Here is a 15,716-nt window from a genome sequence, read left to right on the forward strand (position 1 = left end):
TATAGTTACACCACCAAATATCTGGCCTTGAAAGATTAACCATTTTGCCGGCCGATACATTCTCCTCTAATAATAATTCATCAACATCTCCCGTCCCGAAAAACCAGGGACCGGTTTTTTCAACTGTTCTTTTTTATACAGGTTCTATATAAAATAACTTTTAAGTTTCTGTCACTGATGCTCTTAGTTGCCTTAGCAGTAGTAGTCATAGCTCAGGTTAGCATAAATAAGGAGAGGATCTCTCAAAATGTTGGTATTACACAAACAATTGCTGCGTAGGTGATGCAGATAACCATATAGCATGCACAGAAACAACCGTAGTCATGTAGTAAACAACACTGGGGGTTACGGGAATTTTGGGTTCACCATCGTAATTTATACTGATTAAGGAAACCGGATAATCAGTCGCAGGAAAATCGGTGCCGTTCCTCTTTGTATTATACAAACATGCATACATACGTATGTAAACACGCACACACTCATGCATACATTTACATACGTGCATACATGCACACACATATATTGATATATATATATATATATATTTACATACACACACATATGTACCTATAAATACCATATTCTTATATCTATAAATATATAAAGTCTAAAATAATTTATAGATACACCTTTACATATATGTATACAGATATATGTATATTTGCACATATATTTACATACATGTATATATACGTATATGATATATACATATGCATATATATATATATATATATATATATATATATATATACATACACAAACACCTCCGTCCCCACCACGTATATTCGATAGACATTCCGGTGAGCTGTTCATGTAAGCTGAGAGTTGAGTGTCATATTTCTGGAACTATTCGTTGACAACTAGTACTTAATGACATGCCATATTATCATGCTACAATTATGCTTGTGATGAAGAGTGAACTAGAAATCCTTGAAGGAAGTAGGGATGCATTGAGCTAGCAACAATCGATACATTATAATGCTATGTTTAAAGACATACATCATGTCATCTCCAGTGATCACCAATTTACCAATCCGAAACTACCTTGCAGCTATGCTATTGATATATCTCCATGTCATTATACTATTCACATGACCAGGCTACTTGAGAAAACCTACCTGATTCGCTCAGCATGCTGGAAGTAGCAGGCAAAACTTTCTCAGATCTTACTTTAGAATGTTAATGAGAAAAGTAAAAAGATACATTAAAAAATAATGTCCTAGGTATACATTATATATACATACATACATACATACATACATACATACATACATACATATATATATATATATATTGCTAGGAACGCCTTCCCTCATGGCTGTGCTCTGTGTGAGTTGAAAAGAAGCTAAATAGGAAAAGACAACTATGATTGTACGGTTGATTAGACGCAACACAATGGGAGCCCCTAGATTTGCTAGAAATAATAATATATAATATTTGATATAATATTTTCAGCTCACTATATTGTGTGAGGTTCATCCGTATGTGCAGATAGTATACATAACTACACTCCTAGGGTATTTTTCTCAATTCTGTTGTTAATATTCACTATCAGTATCATTCCTTTCTCTCTATTTTTATGTATACGTCAACTGTTCCCATTCTAACCAACCAAGGAAAACACAATTCACTGAAGATATTGCTCTTGATAAATGATTTGAAATCTTAAATACATTCAGAGGGTGATCGTTCCTCAACTAATTGCTTGGATAACCTTAATCAGGCGTTTGATTCCCACTGCGTGGCACGTTGGGCTGGTAACTTCTTCTATTATAGCCACGAGACGGCTAAAACCTTGTGAGTGGATTTGGTAAATAGAAACTATATATATATATATATTGTATGTATGTATGAATGTATATATATGTGTGTGTGTTTGTGTGTGTGTGTGTGTGTGTGTGTGTGTGTGTGTGGAGGCGCAATGGCCCAGTGGTTAGGGCAGCGGATTGCGATCGGAGGATCGTGGTTTCGATTCCCAGACCGAGCGTTGTGTGTGTTTATTGAGCGAAAATACACGAGGCTCCGGCAGGGAGTGGTGGCGACCCCTGTTGTACTCTTTCGCTCCAACTTTCTCTCACTCTTTCTTCCTGTTTCTTGGGTAACGCTGCGATGGACTGGCGTCCCGTCCATCTGGGGAGAACACATACACCATAGAAACCATTGAAAAGGGCGCATAAATATATATATATATATATATATATATATATGTGTGTGTGTGTGTGTGTGTGTGTCCATCCACCTATGTCAAAAAAAATATTTGGACAGATCGGATAATGCGGTGTATGATGCAATGTGTCTGAGAAAAAGACGGGATATTTATTAATAAAATACTGTTCATCAATGTTCTATTCGATCATGCTCACCTGTGGCAAAACGACAACGACATCTCTTGACACCATTTTAGTGAATCTATAAACACATACAGTTTATTGAAACTTGTGCCTGGCAGAAACAGTTGAGCTTTGGGCTAAATTACTTTTAGATTAGTAACTTTGATGTCTCTATATTCTAAAATCACATCCTGCAGTGACAAAACGGCTTGCGGTGTTTCGTTCACTCTGCTGTCTTGCGAATTTGTATCCTACCAGTCATGGCATGTCTCTTATTGTAACTGCTGCAATATTTACAGCTCAAGTAGTGTGGCATTTGATAATTTTAGAAATTATCAATAATATTTTGAAAAATTGTGTCTTCTTGATATTTATTCGAATTTTTACAAGAGGCAATCAAAGTTATTTCAAACAACTCCCAACACACACACACACACACACACACACACACACACACACACACACACACACAACACACACACACACGCACACGCTCGCACATGCAAAGAAAAATGTGATAATGTGCGTATTGCATGGTACATTTCTCAAGCACAAACTGATGTTTAAGGATGTAATTCGTCTGGTGTTAGGTATATTCAGTCAGAACTTATCGAGGTTAAAACAAGCAACATATTCTTCTTCTTCTTCTTCTTCTTCTTCTTCTTCTTCTTCTTCTTCTTCTTCTTCTTCTTCTTCTTCTTCTTCTTCTTCTTCTAAATAGTGATTTCATTTATTTGCCTCGAGGGCGAAGACAATATAACGACAGACATAAAGTGTGTGAGTTTAGATATAATAACATGATAATACAAAAAACAGGTAAGTGTACACGGTATACACTGAGAAGAAGGGACATATACATAGTATACAAAGGTTTCAGAAAATAAAAATTAAATGGGATGCGGAGGCATTGCTGACTTGTGGGGTTACGTCTAACCGCTGCTGTCACGTGTGGGACGGATTCGTCTGTCGGACGAGTGTGGAGTGATGATTGCCCCGCTGCTCTCCTTCAATCGGGCAGGTAAGGAAGTTTTCCTTTGCCTGGTGGCAAAGGACTTCGAGGGTTAATCGAGGAACACCACTGTTCGAAATTACCCTGAACATCTAGAGCAAGTGCCCTCTCCAGTTCCTTCTCTCCGACTTACAGGTCTACATTGATGAAGGTATCATCCACTCTTGCCATTTTCACAACGTTCACCCACCTTTCAATAAACTTACTCGAGGACAGCCCTTCCCTCTCCACTCTCAATTTCCTTTTCAAGTGAAATTTGAAGAATTCAATGAGAGCTCTACCAAAGAGGAATGTATCTGACCTCATGCCTTTCAGCCTTGTCCACTAAACAACCTCTTTTGCCACAACCACCAGGCAAAGGAAAACTTCCTTACCTGCCTGATTGAGGGAGAGCAGCGGGGCAATCATCACTCCACACTCGTCCAACAGACAAATCCGTCCCACACGTGACAGCAGCGGTTAGACGTAACCCCACAAGTCAGCAATGCCTGAACACTGAACAAGTACGTGCAAAACTGTTTCGTCACTCTTCGCACTCCAGGGACAAGTCCGTCTGAGAGCACATCTGTGCTTGTAGAGTTTATCTTGAACCGGTAGAGCTCCCCGGTAGCATTGCCATGCAAAGGACATCTGGAAATTATTCAAGATAGTTCCCGACCGGAACAGACTAGCTAGGTCATTTTCGTCAGCCCCTATAGTCTCTTCCCTGCTACTAATCCTCTATAAATCTCTAAAGCGGAACATCCATCGATCCTATTGCCCAACTGGGAGAGGGCTGCGAGCACCTGACAACATTCTAGGTGCCATGTGTCCATTCTCAGTCTTTTCTTCAACCACATCATCCCAGTTATTATACCTGGAGGTCGGGACCAAACCATACCCGGAGTTGTTTAACTGGTTCGTCGGTCCAGCGTCCAATGACGCCGTCTGATAGCATCATCCTACCTCTGAAGGAGTGCAACTGCAAACCCAATGATTTGTCGGCTTTAATCTTAACCCCTATAACCGACTCGTATTCCTTTAGGATGATGTCGACCGTCTCCTCTTCGAAGGCGTCCGACACCTTGTCGGTGACGACGTCTTCGTATTCCGACACTGCCCTTCTTTTCCCCAGTTCGAAAGGGATGTCCCTTAGCTGTTCCGAAATTCTGCAGCAGTGGTTCAAGTGCCAATACGTATAGAGGAGGTAATAGTCAGCAACCCTGACGAACCGAGAATGCGATGCCAAACGGCTCCGATAGATGACCATTTACTTTGATCACTAAACATTTGCCGATGTACATTGCAGCCAACCTCTGAAAACGGATCCAGCACTGCCTACTTTCAGACTGACTCCCAAGTAGCAATGGTCAACCCTATCAACCCTGTTGATTGATCCAAATTGATCTGAGAACTCATGAAGCCAGCTTTGGTCCAGCCCTCTCTATGATATATCGCATAAGGTGGAGGTTGTCGTAAACCTGTTCGGGATTGCGCACGTTTGCGCTTCTCCGACCAAGCTACCGACGATGGGCCAGTGAATGGCCCTTCCAATGATCATTGTTGATAGCTTTACCAAGTGGCCGGAATAATGCGGTGCAGTCAACCAACTTCGAAGGCAACAATAAAGTTCCGGCACGAAACTTTTGCTCGATACGGTGTCCGGACACCATAATACTGGACAACGGAGCACAATTTACTGGATACGAGTTCAGGAAATTCTGCAAAATGCAAGCAATCAAGCACAAGTTTACCCCGTCCTACAACCCGAGGCCAAGGGGGAAGGCAGAACGATTCGTAGATACTTTCAGGTGAGCGCTAAAAATGCACGGAATGTGTTAGGAAGTAACTATGACGAAATGCTAACTAAATTCTTAAGGGTGTACAGAATAACGTCCAATCTGAATACCAGTTCAGGCAAGTCGCCTGCAGAGCTAATGTTTGTTCGAAAGATTAAATCGATCTTCGACGTATTGTTGCCAAAGAAAAAAACCGTATAGAGAAAATACTAAAAATTCAACTAAACATTTTGATGTATGAGAAAAATTCAGAACGGTAGAGAGTTGGCAGGATAGAGTAGTGGCTAGAATAGTTGGAAACACGATGTATTTAATAAAAGGCCAACGATGGAAGCATAAACGACACCTAAATCAATTAGAATTTAGACATAGAGATGAAAGGAAGGAAATTTCAATGGGAGTGTTTTACGATGTATTCGATGTGCCAGCACCGAAAGAGATTGAACCTTGAAGGAGCAGTAACAAAAAATGTAAACATATTGAATATTTAGAAATAATTCTTAGGAGGCAAATGTACTGAACTTCTTAGGGAAGCAAAATTAAAAAAAGGGAGAGGTGTTGGAAAGAAAGAAAGAAAAAAATTAATAATAAAATAAATTTCATTCCCTACGAAAGTCGAAATCTCCTGTGAGAATAGGCTTGACCAAACGACTATAAACAGGAGTGGTCTGGGTGAGAGATGGGACAGAGTAGGCGTTAATCGCAGGAAATCGTAATGTGTCGTTTTGGTATTTTGTCGGAATATTGTCTGTTGGTTCGTGTTTATTTCGTGGAAAGTTTGCTGGATTGTTCCGTTGTTGCGGTGATACTACAATAATTGGCAACGAGTAACTACGTTAGAAAACTACTACTACTACTACCACCACCACCACCACCACTATTACTACTACTACTACTACTAATAATAATAATAATGATTTCTTTTATTTGTCACCAAAGTGAAGGATGAGGGAGACAATACAAAGATAGACATCTAGTGTGGGTGTTTACATATAATGAAATGATAATATAAATAGATAGAAAGATAGACAGATAGATATATGCCTTCATACATATGTATGTACATGTGTGTGAGTATGCGCCCGCATAGGAAGTGTTCACAGTATGCAATAGAAGAAAGAAAGGTAACATACAGAAAAATGAAAGGAAAAAGGATGATAGTGATGTGAAGTTCTATATTTAAGAGATGAGAAATGATGTACATTATTTACATTATTTACATTTGACCGAACGATCACAGGCATATGGCTTAGTGGTTTAGAGCGCGAGCTACTAACCCCAAGATTCCGAGTCCGATTCCAGGCAGTGACCTGAATAATAATAATAATAATAATAATAATAATAATAATAATAATAATAATAATAATAATAATATTAATAACAACAACAACATCGAAAAATACCTTAGGAATGAGAACCCGGGTTTGAAATTTCCCCAAGACACCTGATGAAGGCTGGAGGGAATATATCAGCCGAAACGTTGTGTTAACAACAAAGATGAGGACAAATATCCGTCAAATGTAAATAATGTAAATAATGTAAATAATGTAGATAGTGATGTAGTGCTCTTGTCATAGGAGGAACTCTAGGCATAATCCAGGAATCCAGCCGTCCAAGATCTCTGAGAATACCCAGGCAAATTCCCTCTCAGATACGAAGATTGCCAAATGGCAAACCCTCATCAACTTTTTCAAGTTGTTAAGAAATAAATGTTAAGCTTCTCTTGAAAAGGGAGTTGAGGGTGGAGAGGGAAGTCTTGCCTTGTGGCAAGTTTGTTGAAAGGTTGGTAAATGTTGGATGAATGGCCAATGTGAAGGGACCAGTTCTGAGCGTGCATCTGTGAAAAGGGAATTAAACGCCCTTTTGATCAAGCATCCGTGACTTTTGTGGGTTTTTTCATGAGGACCTTAAAGCTCCTCCCGTATTGAAAGTTTTAGTTTTTTCAATTTTAATTGTTATTTGTATTGTTAACACGCGGAAAACCATTGTATTGTCCTGTTTTTCTCTTTTATGATGTTGCATGTCTTTTAATGTTATTTTATGTGAGCCCTTTCCGCAAATAAAAGAATAAGTCATCATCATCATCATCATCATCACTATTATTATTATTATTATTATTATTATTATTATTATTATTATTATTATTATTATTATTATTATTATATCACAACATGATGGTAATGTCGTGTAACTTTATTGTGATTTCAGATTCCTGAGGGCTCACGTTTCTATCAAATATATCCTCTACAAAATTTTAACATTTATTTCTTAACAATAGTTACTATTCATAAGCTAAACTATATACAGAAAACATTAAGAAAAGCTTTTAATCGCTTATAACCCCTGTTATATGATATTCTCTAATGATATTGTAAATGAAGATATGATCGGCAATATGATGTTATACGGCAACGTTATGCAGTTCTTAGATTAGCTTAGGATTGCATGCGACTATCTCGAATAGTGCATATGATATTCGTTTCTACTCTAGGCACAAGGGCCGGAATTTTGGGGGAGGGGACCAGTTGATTGGATCGACCCCAGTACACAACTGCTGCTTAATTAATTGACTCCGAAAAGATGAAAGGCAAAGTCGACCTCGGCGGAATTTGAACTCAGAACGTAAAGACAGACGAAATACTGCTAAGCATTTCGCCTGGCGTGCTAACGATTCTGCCAACTCACCGCCTTATACCACATATGATATTGCAATACAAAGTTTTGAGATAAGGCCATATAGTTATATATATTCATGGCACACAACGTTGCGTGGTAGTGATGATGATGATGATGATATGAGTTAATTTAATGTATAGTTATATAGCGTTGTTTTATGTTCTGTGTTTGACAAAATATTTCAGAAAGTAATAAATTTAGAAAACTGCAGTTACCAGAAAAAAGTATTTTGTTATAGTTCGTTGGATATGAGATATGCTTTACCAGCAAAGTTACAAATGAGTTCTTAGATCATTGGGCTCTTTACGAAAATGAAAGTTCAGTGTTATAGTTTTAGTGTCATAGCGTTAAATTGAGGTGAGACACAGTTCTCACTAGAAAGAATATAATTCTATCTCAGTTAACATAACAAGATAGAATATTCACTATCGTCGATGATTAGCTCAGGTGAGGCATAAGACATGATCGAACACGGGGGAAAACGATTGCAGTCGTAGTTAACTAAAAGAATTGTAATTTAACATAGAGATAAACAGTTTGCCTCTTAAAGAACATGATTGCGTCTTTGAATAATACAAAATATTACTGTAATATCATTGTTACTCATTGAGAAGTTCTCCGACAAAAGACATTCGATCTGTGACCATCCCGGCTTATTATAGCATAAATGATGAAGGCAGGGAGCTGGCAGAATTGTTAGCGCGCTGGACGAAATGCCTAGCGGTATTATACATGTTGCTACGTTCTGTGTTACAATTCCGCCGAGGTCGACTTTACCTTTTATCCTTTCGGAATCGATAAATTAATTACCTGTGAAAAATTAGGGTCGATGTAATCGGCTAGTCTTCTCCCCACAAATTTAAGGCCTTGTGCCTGTAATAGAAAGGATTATAGTATAAATGGTTTCTTCTTTTTCGAAAGTGGCAGACTTTGTTTAAAGAAGGTTTTGGGTATTGATTCTAGCAGATCGTGCGTCTGCATAGAAGCCATTCACACATCATTTGATTGATAATGAAGGCAGCAATTGGCCGACAAATAATCTGAATTGTGTATTATGTTTGCGATCTAAGAGGAAATATAATCGACGAAATGATAGCGATGATTATATGACTATTATCTAACATTGTAACACACTGGCACAGAACATCATGTGATATTGTCACATGCGTACCTTTATATTGCAATATAACATAGTACCATATGAGATTGTGATACAGCAGCATATAGCAATGAATCATAACATCACTAAATGTAGGTATATACAATGCTGGAAAGATATCAGTTTGAAATTGAGAATAAGAGAAAATAAAGGGTTATGTAGTAAACTCAGTGTTAATTTGATTTTGGAGTATGAGGTAACTCGTAAAGCAAACATACGGAGATAATGTTGATGGCGATGGTGGCGGTAGTGGTGGTAGTGATGATGGTGGGGGTGGCAGTGGTGTTGGTGTTGGTGGTGGCGCTGCAGCTGTTGCTGCTAAAAGTGATGATGACAACGATGACGATGATGATGAGAACATTCAAGATGAGGATAATGGTAGGTATGTAATGATGATGATGGCGATAATGATGATAATTACAACGACGACAACGATGATGATGATGATGGTGATGATGGTAATGGTGATGATGATAATGATGATGAAAATGGTGATGGTGGTGGTGGTGGTGGTGGTGATGATGATGATGATGATGATGATGATGATGATGATGATGATGATGATGATGATGATGATGTTGATGATGACAATGACGCCGATTACGATGTTGTCGGGCAGCTGCATACTTCGTGTCTCTGCTACGTACGCGTGCTAACTTAAAATACAACAAAACTGATTCAGCCTTGTGAAACAGGTTTGGTTTGTGCCGGTAAAAAGTAAACGAAATTATTTCAAACACTGGAATATTTTTTTATGCTGAGAGGAGAAAGACAAACCTAACGATTCGAACAAAGAGCTGAAATATCAACTTATTTAACATTTCTTCTTTCTGTGACAAAGGATTCTGCTCGAATAATTTAAATTTCTTTTCTTCACAACAAAAATATAATTCACAATCTCAGCTTTTTTATAACATAACACAAACTATCGCAAAATTAAAACACTTTTGTTTGATAAAACCAAGAAGCCGAAGAGTTGACCATCGTGTGTACAAGCATCTTTAACACTTCCTTTCTTGTAGGTCTTGTGAGGAGAAAATACGCTGTCCTACGACCTTCGTAGCACCTTCCGAACCAGTGTGATATCTGGTGAAATATTCAAAAGTAATTCCAGATGAAACATACGGGAATAAACAACATGGCGGAGCAATTATATGCGGCTTTCTTTATAAGCCTGCAAGCATTCACGATCCGATATATATCCTTGATGACAACTATGACGTCGTAGTCATATATCTATAACGGTTTAAAGATGTAAGATCTATATAATTTAAAGTTAAGATCAAAGCTTTTTTTTGTTGTCGTTGCAGGAGATCTATACACACTGCCTTAGATGACGTTATGGTTGTTGTTGATGTGGTTATTGATGCTACTGCTGTTATTGTTGTAATATTCCTTAGAGGATGTTGTAATCTTATTAATCTAGGAGTCCTGCTGTTGTGAACTAATTTCGTGGCAGTAGCTACTGATAACAAAAAAAACAACAACAATAAAGTAATAATAATAGCAACATATAAAGAAGATAAAAGAAATGAAAAATAAAATAAAGAAACCATGTTGTCTGCGAGAGACATTCTAACATTTCGATTGTTATCTCTTGAAATATGTAACAATATCAAGGTTAACAATTTGATTTTGTAGTTTGTGAATACTCCTACCACATACATGCACACATACATACATATACACGAGCACACAAACACACACACATATACACACACACATAGAGACGCATAGACAAACACACGCACTCTGGCAACACAAAAAATCTCTTTCAACATACATAAATACACATATACAGACATGGAAATGCACACATACAGATACAGGCGCATAGATATACACTCTCGATACACATACTCACACAGAGAAAATTGTGTTAAAATATACATACACATAGATATTCAGATGCAATACACACACACACACACAAAGTCGTATTACAACATGCATACACAAACAAACGCACACACTCATATACATATACGGAAGATGCACACATAGACATAAACTGCACATGTAAATACACATTAACATACACACATGCACAGACTACCGATGACGCAGACACATAGCATTTCATTAAAATATTTTCGTACACATTTAGACATAAATACAAATATATACACATATACAAACATTTGTACAGCATAAGCAGAGGAAAATCCTCTTACCACACACACACACACACACACACGCATTCACACGCACGCACACATATGCACGACTACAGAGCAAAGTATTTACAACGCATAATTACACAACCTACACAGACACAGATACACGGAGACTTACATATTCTTCATACATACTCATACACACAATTACCGACATACGCAGACATACTTGGAACGCTACGACATACAGACTAAAAGATCGTAAATCCCCTTCCTACATACTGACACGCACATACCCAATGAAATATACGCATATATATTCCTTCCTTATACTCGTATATACGCATATACAGACCGACATATACTGACCCAAATTATGTTAAGATCGCACCGCATTCTGGTTAGAGAGGGAAATGAATAACTTGAAGGAAAGAACGTAGATAAGAGAAGTGTAATGAAGAGTAAGGAGAAAAAGAGAGTAAGAATATGGGGAGGAAACGTTTGAAAAAGAGAGGGGGAAAAGAAAAAAAGGATGGGTGGAAGGAAAGAGGAAGGTAGTAATAGAGAGAAAGAGGAACAGCGTATGAAGAAAGTGTAAAAGAGGAAAAGATGTAAAGGGAGATAAGAGACGTATAATGAAGGATAAGGAGGAAGGATAAATGGAGTGAAGATGTAATGGAAAACGAGAGAGAGAGAAAGAGAGTGAAAGAGTGAGAAAGAGTAAGGGAAGGAGTAAAAGGGAGAGAGAGAGAGAGATAAAGGTATTTCAGTACTGAGAGAGGTAGAAAAAGTGTGCGTGTGTGTGTGTGTGTGTGTGTGTGTGTGGTTGTATGTGCATGTATATATATGTATGTGTGTGTGTGTGTGTGTTTGTGTAGAATACAGAGGAAAATGAAAGAGAGAAAGAAGAGTAGAAGTATAAAGAGAGAGATGAGTCACATGGTGATATGAATGGAGAAAAGAATGAGATAGAAAGAAAATGGAGAAAGAGAGAAAGAGTGGGAGAAAGAGAGAGAGGAGAGAGAGAGAGAGAAAGAAAGAAATGCAAAGATGGAGAACGAGCGTGAAGAGAGGGGAAACGAGGAATGCGGGAGAGAATTATATAGATACGAGAGAAATTGAATGAAGGGCAATGAGAAACGGTGGGTAAGGAGATAGATGTGAAAAGTTTAATAAAAAGTGAAATAGGGACAACACAATACTAAGAAGAGTTTGACGAAAGACAGGGAAAGAGAAAGGAAAATATTCTCGCGCACGCACATACATATATATGTATGTATATATATGTGCATATATATATATGCATGTATATATATATATATATATATATATATATATATATATATACATATTTTACACATATATTTGTTTGTAAGTGTATGTGTGTTGATAATATATATATATACATATATATATACATATATATATGCACATATATATATATTTATGCATATATATATATATATATATATATATATATATATATATATATATATATGTATATACATACATACATACATACAAACACACGCATATGTATATACATCTGAAACATATAAAAGAATAAAAGAACAAAAGAATATATGCGTGTATATATATATGTATATATATATATATATATATATATATATATATATATACATATATATATGTATATATATATATATATATTCATATATATATATATGTGTATATATATATATATATACATATATATATACATATATGTATATATATTTATATACATGCGTACATGGAGAATGAGAAATGGAGAGACGAGAACGAGACTAAGGAAATGTGGTGGTAGTGGGGAGGGGGTTGCCATTAAGCAAGAGAGAAAAAAGTAGACAAAGGAGAAAAAATAGAGAAAGTGTGAAAGATGAAAGAGAGGAAACTAAAAAGAGCAAAGGAGGAGAAGAAAAAAAGGCCTTGAAAAATAAGGCAGAGAGTCGCATGAATGGATAAATGCAATGAACAAAGAGAGTAAGGTTATAGAGGAAACAGAGGTGAAAAACTGAACAGAAATGTGTGAAGAAGTTGGTTAAAATATGGGTGCTACACAAGATGAGATGAATTACAGAGAGAAGAGATAGAAAAAAAAAAGCTGTGAATAATTAGGAATAAAAGAATACACTAAATAAATTATTACATAAATGAAAGAAGAATGAATGAAAGAAATTATATAAGAGAGAAAGAAAGGGAAGACGATATACCAGGAGAGAAAGAAATAAAATTCTATTTGAAGGCACACATGTGTATTCACAAGAATGTTCCAGTATAATAACGAGCATACACACACACATGCACAAGAATATATGCAGATATATTTACAATATAATATGGCATACGCACGTGTACAAATAGAGACAACCGTATATTCTTTTACAAATTCAGTATTTGGATCACTGCCGGCCTGGGGCAACACTTACAAGTGTTTTTATTAAGCAGTGGTTCTAAACCATTTTATGTTTATGGGTCCCTTTCATTCCTATATTACTCGGGTGTAGCCACATAGCCATTCGGTGTTTTAAAAAATGGTATCATGCTCTCATAATTAAATATTATTAGGAATTATATTAAAAATTGTTAAAATATTGTAAATGTTTAAACAATTTATTGCACATAAATTTTAACAAAATCTTTTACGGAACCCCATCCAAGGATCAACTAGACCTTGGTTGAGTACATCAACTGTAGATATCTATCTTTTTATTTATTTATTTATTATTTATTTATTTATTTATTTATTTATTTATTTATTTTTTATTTATTTATCTATACACATACTTATATACATGGTGGCTGCCCCCTCGTTAGCGAGTATGGCCATAGCACGAAGCTTAATCAATGTTGTTATCGTGCAATGCCTGTGCAAGGAGATTTTTTTTAAAGTGAGGAAAGGCTGTGCACTGAGTCAATCTCACTCACTAAGCAACAGCAGCCATAATCCGAAAAGAAGAACAAGTCAACATCATCGGTAACCACTGAGCCGCAGGTTTTATGTTGGAGTTACCCCAGTTACCTGAGTTACCTTCTCCTAGAAGGATGCCCTAACAGAGGCTAGGAGTCCTTCACTCCTAATGGTTTAACCGCGCGATCGGGTATTCAGTCATATTATTTCTATGTCACCGCGCATGATACAGCCTTAAGACATTTATTGGATGACCGTTGACTCTCAAGAGTTCCTCCGCCCTTTGATGGGTTTTGTTTTTCATCCCGCAGGGTGTCCAATAAACACCCTCCTCACCAAGCAAGCTTGGTGGGGTTGCCGGTTTAGTCGCCGACGACCCGACCATGTAACAGGTTGTACTGGGTTATATGTTACCAGTAGCACTCGAAAGTGAGCTGACATACAACTTACATACATACCTTCATACATACATACATACATACATACATACATACATACATACATATATGCATTCTTATACTTGTTTAAGTCATTTGACTGCAGCCATGCTGAAGCACCGCCTTTAGACGAACAAATTGACCCCAGAATGTATTCTTTGTAAGCCTCGGTCCATTTTGCCAAACAGTCAAGTTACAGGGACGCAAACACAGCAACATCGGTTGTCATGCGATGGTGGGAGGGACAAACACAGAGACAGACAGACACAGAGACAGACAGACACACACACACACACACACGCACACATACACACGTACACACACACACACATACACACACACACACACACCACATACATATATACAGCGGACTTCTTTCAGTTTCCGTCTACCAAATACACTCACAAGGCTTTGTTCGAACCGAGGCTATAGTAGAAGACAATTAGGCAAGTATCACGCAGTGGACCTGAACCCAGAACCATGTGGTTGGGAATCAAGCTTCTTACTACATAGCCACGCTGCGCCTATACACACACACAGATACACACACATATTATTGTGTCTGGGGAGAGTCATTCTCTTTTAGTGCCTTATTTTTTAACACGCTCACCGGTTCGATTTCCACGCATTTACTTATTTATTTCTCTAAACTTTTCGTTGCTTCTTGCGACCTTTTCGAAAAATGAATATATATATATATGTACACATATGTATATCCGCGCACAGGCGTGCGCGTGCACACACATACACACACACACACACACACACACACACACACACACACATGCACGTACCCATATGTGTACAGTTACAACCACGAAGGGCACAGTTTCGACAAAGAAATATGTGGGTCGTATAGAGGGGAATTTCAAGGCCAGGTTCAACAATCACAGCTTGAGCTTCAGGCACTACGATGAAAGGTAAACGACCAAATTATCCAGTCACATATGGTTCTTAAAAGATAAAGATGTCAGTTTCAACATCCACTAGAAGATCTTAGCCAGGTGTAAGCCTTACACCAACGGCAGTGGAAAGTGCGGTGTTTGTGATATGGAAATATTTGTTACGTTTTTGTTCCCCCCAAGATCACAGAACTTGCTTTTTATATTGTGTCCACGTACAAGCTCTTTATCTCTCTATACTTTTAATATATATTCCTTATATATTTTTTACATATTTACAGAGATATATTTTTATATTTTTATTGCTTTATATATTTTACACATTTTTTCCTGTATTCTACCTTCCACCCTGCATTTTTCTTGTGCATGTGGGTATATAGACATGTATATGAATTTC

Source organism: Octopus sinensis, linkage group LG5 (genome assembly GCF_006345805.1).
Source record: "Octopus sinensis linkage group LG5, ASM634580v1, whole genome shotgun sequence".
In the NCBI taxonomy this organism is placed as follows: Eukaryota; Metazoa; Mollusca; class Cephalopoda; order Octopoda; family Octopodidae; genus Octopus; species Octopus sinensis.